Source organism: Ursus arctos, unplaced genomic scaffold, assembly GCF_023065955.2.
Source record: "Ursus arctos isolate Adak ecotype North America unplaced genomic scaffold, UrsArc2.0 scaffold_23, whole genome shotgun sequence".
In the NCBI taxonomy this organism is placed as follows: Eukaryota; Metazoa; Chordata; class Mammalia; order Carnivora; family Ursidae; genus Ursus; species Ursus arctos.
In genome coordinates this window covers 10,273,487-10,281,153 of record NW_026622908.1, presented here as the reverse complement: position 1 = coordinate 10,281,153, position 7,667 = coordinate 10,273,487, and the positions used below count along the sequence as shown (strand labels likewise).

The window sequence follows — 7,667 nt, the reverse complement described above, 5'->3', positions numbered from 1 at the left end:
TGGGGAAAATGGGATAGCAAAGCAGCATTTTCTTCCCCTTTTTTGCAATGTAGCTTTTGAGTCAGGACATGGTACTGTCCCCATTATGTTAGAGGTAGGAATTTATTTAGGCACAAGACAAGTCTAGGCCGGGGACCAGGAGCTACCATAGAAGTCGGGAATCTTGGCATAATGGAATTATCTTCAGAACGCCTATAAGCCACCTGTGGGCAAGTGGGGATATGGGCAGGTTTAGAGCGAGCCCTTGAGACAGAGCAGAGGGCTGGAAATCACAGGTAAGAGTAAACTGAAAGAGCCCAGAGCCCGGGAGGGCAGGGCTAGGTGACGGCTGGCAGAATGAGCAGCTGGAAGCCAGGAGCCCCAGAGTGACTAAGGGAGTGGGGTAGGGAAAGGGATGTGAGGTCCCACGAGGACAGTGAGCATCTGCCTCAGCCAGGAGGCGTCTCGGAGAGCTTCCGGTGAAGTCTTGAAGGCAGATGAAGGTGACGGGGAGAGGACGGGGAGGAGGGTCAACCTGGCCGAGGTGGGGTATGTGGAGGCAGGAAGGAAGGAGTCCTGCTGATGCCACGCTAAATACCGCTTGGCTTTCACGCAGAGTTTCTACATGCGTTGTCACTTTGCAAGGTTTCCTCTCGGGGATGCACACCCTTGGGAACATGCAGGTCACCCTTTCAGCTCAGCAGGAAGGAGACCTCTCAGAAGGGTGGCGACAGAGTGAGGCTCTCCAGGCCAGTGGGTCTGGGCATTTGGCAGTAGCTAATCTGTCTGGCTCGCCACTGAAACTGCGTCCCTCACACCAGGCTGGTCACGTACTAGGAGCTCAATCATTATTTGTTGAATTAATCTGCTTGATAAATGTGTGAAATAGCTGAATGCCTTTGGGAAAATTGTGCTGTATCTTGGGATGAAAATGTCAAACCCTCTTTTGGTCTTTAATTAGTAATCCTCTTGATCAAAATACTAATAGCTCCGATTGCTAGCATTTATTGAGCACTTATAAGTGCTAATCCTTTACGTTTTAAGTAACAGGAAGCCCAATCCATTTTTCATGTTAAAAGTCCAGGCACAGATCCTACTGGGTCAGGTGAGGTTTGATCAGGGGTCTGGCTTGGTTTCTCTGTGATTCAGTTCTGCCCTGTTCCATGTGTTGTCTTTCTGCAGGCCAGATTTTATTCATGGATGCAAAACAGCTTCTGGCAGAAGCTGAGGCCATATAATGCCTCGTTCATATCTAGGAGGAGAAAGAGAGACAGAGAGAAAAACAGAGAGAGAGAGAGAGAGAGTCAGTCCTCCTCCTACCACCAAACAACATTTCTAAACTTTACTGACTGAACCAAACTGAACTAACCAGGAGAAAACCACATGTTGATTGGCACAGCCCAGGTAACTCATCCCCGAGCCCATGAGTGTAGCAACATGGCCGGGATCATCCCCAGTGATTAGCTCAGTCATGACCTATCCCAAAAGCCTGGGATGCAGGCCATCCTCACCAAACTGCATGGCTACTTTCAAACGGGCAGAGAGAGAAATGGCTATTTATGAGCCAGATGAATGTCCATTCATGTCATCCTCATAACACTCTGTGAATTAGACCCCATGGAGAGATGAGAAAAGTGACTTCTGAGAAGTTAAGCAACTTGCTCGAGACCACAAAGCTAGTAATTGGCCACGCTGGGATCTAAACCCACGTCTGTCTGACTCCAAAGCTCATACCTTGGCCACTAGACTCTATCCCCCAAATCTTAGACATTGCATGTGTCTCTCTGGTTCCCGCTAAGAGAAACCTGTTCTTGTGATCACATCCATCTGTGCTGGAGAATTCCTTGTGTCCAGGATGAGTCTCCTCTAATATAAAACAAGGACTCTCCAGAGAGCCTAGGCTCTGTGATCAGCTTCGGAGACCTATGGATTCCAGCCCCACTTTGGGGAGCGGCACACACCTATCTACTTGGGCTCTGCCCAAGAAGTTGCTATAAAACCAGGACAGACAGTCCCTGTTCTTCTCTCAGTGGTCATTCATCAAGCAGTTCCTGAGCATCTGCTCTCTGAGGACCCATCTGTCTGAACCAAAGGCTGACATGTTGTTTCCAGTGTCCTTGTCTGGTCTTTCATTTTGCTCTGCTCCTTTGTTTATCACACGCAGAAGCCTTCTCCTCCTCCTGGACTAATGGTGGCTCTTTGCTGCATTTCTGCGCCCAGCCCATTTCCTTTCTCTGGATCCAGCACCTCTAGGACTATTTGTTCTATTGAAAATTTCAGCGAATTTACAATGGCTGTCTTGAGAAAGGGATGGAGTCTGCATCCAGTCCCAGAAGGGAGGTGTGCTGTAATCCCTTAGCCATGTTCGCCCCAGGAGGACAGGCTGGAACTGCAGCCTGGGTGGATGGCACGTGACACTCCTGGGCCCAGACACACACTGAAGCTTCATGTTTGGGACTCACAGAACCAGCTGCCCCCATAGCTTGAGCTCCCTGACGATGCATTTCCTGGGCTAGCATAATACTGACAATCTCTCCCTCCCTGCCTGCCTCTTCTCTTATATAACTTTGAAGGAGGCTGAGCTGTTTACATGTTAGGTACCAGAAGGATGGAGCAGTCCGGAGAGAAAGAAAAACAAGAGTGATGATATAGGTCTGCTACAGGCCAGAGAATCTGAAGTGTAGTTTAGAATGTCTGGGTCAAATGCAGCTAAGCACTAACTCATTCTGGGACCCTGGGCAAGGCTTTACCCCTCCCCTGGCCTCAGTTTCCCCATGTGACATTGGACTACAACAGGAATTGTCAGTGGGGATGAAACCACTTCCTAGGGGGTGACCTGGACTTCTGTAGGGACACTTCCAGTGTCACCATGATTAGAGGCTGCTTCTGGAATTCAGCGGGCAGGAGACAGGAGTAGTAGGTAACCTACAATACGTAGGACAGTCCCTCACATTGAACTGTCCCTCACAACTGTCCCATGTCCTATGGATACTCATGGACAGGAAAAACTTGTTTACAGTTATCTGATGCTAGAAGCGGGCTCCGCTTTAAATATGAACACAATTCATTTCTGGCACAACCGGCGTACATCGAATTTTTGAAAACATGGAATTACCATGTAAATCAAGGGTAGAGTGCATCCTAAAAATAGCTGTATTGAGTTGTGATTTACATACTATAAAATTCACTCATTTCTGAAGCATTATCAATTCAGTGAAGTAGTTAACCCCTTCAGTGATGTTGGTCACCAGGATAAGTCGGGCCACCGTCACCACGAGGGAGATTCAGAACATTTCCATCCCTTGTACCTGTCTGTGGTCAATTCCCGCTCCCCCCTCAGGCAGCTACTGATCTGCTCTCTGTCTCAACAGATTTGGTTTTTTTCTAGAAATTTCACATAAATAGAATCATACAACACGTAGCCTTTTGGGTTGTTTTGTCTTGTTTTTTGAGGTTCAGGTGCACTGTGCCATGGATTAACTTGCTTCTTGGGATCGCTGACTAGTATTCCACTGAGGCGTACTACCCCTTCCTTTCCAGCCCATCACCAGTGGATAGACATTTGGAATGTCTCCCTGTTCTGGCTGTTATGAATAATGCTGCTGTGAACAAGTACAAGTCTTGTACAAGTCTTTGCACAGACAGGTGTTTCTGCTTCTCTTGAACATATACTCAGGAGTAGAAGTTGTTGGGTTACTGTATTATTATTATTATTACCTTAATGAAGAGTTGTTTAAATTCTTTTGGAACTCATTTTGGCCAGCGCAAAATGAACCACTGAACCACCAGTGCTAGAACTCATTTTGGAAAACAGACACTACTCATGGGGTCCGAGTCACAATACGACACCCCTGCATCCCTGCACGTTTGGAGCTTACGCAGGCTTCTGCACTGAACCATATACACGATTTTGTGCACAGGAGGAGGCTCTGACTTCTTCATTATGTCTCTAGTTGGCTTGTACCCAAACATGTCCATATTAAAGTATGTATTATTCCTAATAAACTACTTTAACTTCTCCTATTTCATATAATAAGGATATTAGGATGATTTTTAAAAACCATGTATACAGGCTGCTATTATTATTTCTGAGTTTCATTACAGGATAGTAAAGAGAGTATATAAAATATATTTTAGAGAAAGGGGGTCATGGGACAGATTGGGAAGGACTGATGACTTTAGGGCCCTGATACCTGTGAGTTTTTAAATCTTTGCTCAGAGTGGCTTAATTAGCAAGGCTACTGCAGGTAACCCAGAGTTGAAGCAAACAGCTAATCAAAGCAATCGTCTTGCACCAGTTGCTTTGATCATCTGACTGTGGCCTAGCTCTTTGAGGCCAGAAGCAGAGAGACTGAGAGGAATAAAAAACCCAAGAGAACCATCTTGAAAATGTACAGGAAGAGATTCAGATTCTATTACTCAGCCTGGCTTTCACAGTGAGTCATAGATTCACAGGCTGACCTAGCAGGTCCCGCCCCACATGCGACAAAGGCAGAACAGGAGGCCTGGACAAGGCGGGGTGGGAGGGAGGGACCGATAGGCCACACAAGCCAACCAGGTCTGGGGGATCTTGGAAGCCTCCTAACTAGATGTCTCTTCAATCAGACGTTCTTTAGTCCTTTAGAGACTGAGCCTGGGGCGGGAAAGGCTGCGAGGGACACAGAGAGCAAGCCTCAGGCTCCTTTCTGCTTGCCCAAGCAGCTCGGGCCCAGGCTTGCCTCCTCTCCAATTAAACTGACCAGCCAGTCCCAGGTAAGAAGGCAGCACTTACCTGTTGTGACTCAGACAAGGGAGTCTGGGAGGTCCCACCACCTCCACCCACTACAAGTGGTTTACCGAAGTATGTGCCTGTGTTACTTTACCTTCCTGGGGTCCCGGAAACTAAAACGCCCTCCGCTGCGTTGTGTTTCGGTGCAGGACTGCAGACCCGTTGACTTCCTCCTTGATCTGGCCCGGCCCCGCCTCAGGTTCTTCCCACTCTCAGGGCTGCCTCGCCAGTTAAAGAAAAATTTATTAGAGCAGTGAATCTGACGCTAGGGGATCAGGCCGTGCAGGAAGGGGACGCAAACATGGCCTTGGGACCCTTTCTGGACCCGCCTGTAAATGGGTTGTAGACAGGGAATCCCAAGATTGGGCTCAGCACGCCCCCACCGCCCAACCCGGGAGCCCTTCTTTTGGAAGTGGGGGTATGGGGGAGGAGGGAATCCAGTGTTCTGGAGTTGTTTTGTCACCCCGGGGGATGTCCTCATGCAACTCTGGAATTTTACGGTTTGGGTGGTTTCTTTTTTGTTTTTAAAACACAGACCTTGTTTTCTTTCGCAAAACCGCTGGATATCTGCAAAGGAAGCGTCATTCCAAAGGAGCCTCTGGTGCCCACAGCAGTCCACGGGGCCTTGGCGACTGGGGCACACACCTAGGACACGGCTGCGTGGCCTCCCTGGGCTGCAGGCTGCGTGCACGGGGCAAGGACGAGGGCAGGGACCCGGGCAGGACGCCTGGCCCGGCGGGCCACCCACACGATGGAGGCCCAGCTGTCCATGTGGAGCCTGGCAGCTCATGCCCAGGGCGGGCACCAACGGTCCTTTTATCTATGGTGAGCGCCAGAGCTGCATCGGGCTTCCTCAGGTGTAAGCACGCGGCAAGCGAACTTTCCAGGTTGCGGACCGCGCCGCCAGCGTGCGCAGGAAGAGGAGGGCCGGGAGGGGCAGGAACTAACCGCCCCCGCCCCCGCCCCCGCCGCAGGACCGCCAGCGCAGTGGGCGGGGCCTCGCACTTGGCCACCGCCTCCAGCGCGCTGCGTTCCCGGAGTCGTTTTCTGGTGTTTATGATGGAGGACTGCGGACTGTGGGACAGGCGCTTTGAAATCTGGCTTCTCCAGGGCTTCTGTAGCAAACTTCCCAGCTGTAGAGTAATCCGGAGCTCCAGGAGCCCTCTGGGAAGCTGCTCCATTACAGACATTTACAAAGGAAAAATTAAAAAGAGCACTCAGTCTGGTTTCGATAAGAGGAGCGTATCTAGCCCTGGGAAGCCAGGAGTGTGTGCCTTGCAAGCAAATCGCGGTGCCTGCCTGAGCATCCAGGGGAGCTGAATTCACAGCTTTAAAAAATGAATGATCACCTGCTTTTAAGAACTAAAGCTAGAAACGATAAGGTTATTTTTAACTCCGTTATTTGCTCGCTGCTGACTAAGCACACACTTTCCTTGCACCCAGGCAGATGTATAGAGAAAGCCAGGCGGAATGGAAAGAAGTATGACCACGGGCCTTGGGGTCAAGCTGTTTACATTTGCATCTAACACTTCAACTTCTCTCTTTGTAACCCTCCGATCCTCAGTCTTTCATCTGAACCCCCCTGGGGCTCCTGTGAGGATTAAATGAGACCCACGGAAAGTACTTAGAATAGGACCAGACATATCATGAGCATCCCATCAAACGTCACTGGTTAAGCGCCTGACCACTAGTTTGCATATGCAGCAGCTAACCCGTGGATTAGCTAATTTTTATAGTAGGGTGGTGGGATTTGACACTGTACACAGGCTAAGTTAGCTCCTTCATTGTGCACAAACGAAGAGGGTCATTCTTTCCTGTGGGGCCCAGCACATTTCAAGATCCTCTTCTACTCTATAAAATGGTAAACCACACAAGGTCCAAATAAGTCATCGTGTCCAGGCCATTTAACTTTTAAAATGTAAATTCAGTGGCTTTTAGTATATTTGCAGTTGACCAACTATCACCATAATCTAATTTTAAATAATTTTCATCACCAGCTCACCCGGGTTGCCCATTCGGTTAGGTGTCAGACTCTTGGCTTAGGCTTAGGTGATGGTCTCAGAGTAGTGGGATGGAGCCCCCGTTGGGCTTCTTGCTCAGCGGGGAGTTTGCTTGGGTTTCTCTCTCCCTCTCCCCCATCCTCTCTAAAATAAATAAATCAATCTTTTAAAAAATTCATTTTCATCAGCACCCCAAAAGAAACTATACCTACCAGCAGTCATTTCCTGCTTTCTCCCAACCTCCCCGCTCCCAGCCGTATGCAGTCTGTTTCTACACATATGCCGATGCTGAACATTTTATAAAAATGGAATCACATGTCGTTTTTTGTGACTGGCTTCTTTCCCTTAGGCTAATGATTTCAAGGTTCATCATCAGTCAGTAGACCTTTGGGTTGTTTCCACTTCGATGCTATTATGAACAATGCTGCTGTGACTATTTTGTACAAGTTTTTGTGCGAACGTATGTTTTCATTTCTCTTGGCTCGTGGGAGTGGAGCTCCTGGGTCGTTAAGTAACTCTATGTTTATCCTTTGAGGAACTGCCAGACTGTTTTCCAAAAGTGGCTGCCCCTTTTCACATTTTTATACTGGCAATGTAGGTTCCAACTTCACAGCTTCACTAATACTTGTTACTGACTGTCCTTTTTACAGTCATTCTAGTAGGTGTGAAGTACGAGCTCATATGGTTTTCATTTGTATTTCCTTGTGGGCCAATAAGGTTGGCCATCTTCTTGTATGTTTATTAGCCATTTGCCTGTCTTCTTTGGAGAAATGTCTATTCAAATCTTTTGCCCGCTCAAAAATTGTTTTGTTTGTCTTTTTGTGGTTGAGTTGTCAGTGTTCTTTATAGATTCCGGATTCAAGTCTTATCCAATTTATATGATTTGCAAATATTTTCTACTGTCCTGTGGGTTGTCTTTT

General features: G+C 48.2%; 1 long non-coding RNA gene across 1 annotated transcript; it reads right to left on the bottom strand.

Moving 5' to 3' along the window:
• Positions 1 to 637: 637 nt before the first annotated feature.
• LOC130544655 (uncharacterized) lies at positions 638 to 5,672 on the bottom strand. Its single transcript, XR_008961092.1, has 3 exons — positions 5,285 to 5,672; positions 4,842 to 4,965; positions 638 to 1,231 (listed from the first exon to the last, which is right to left on the bottom strand). It is a non-coding gene; the product is annotated as an uncharacterized LOC130544655 (long non-coding RNA).
• Positions 5,673 to 7,667: the final 1,995 nt, after the last annotated feature.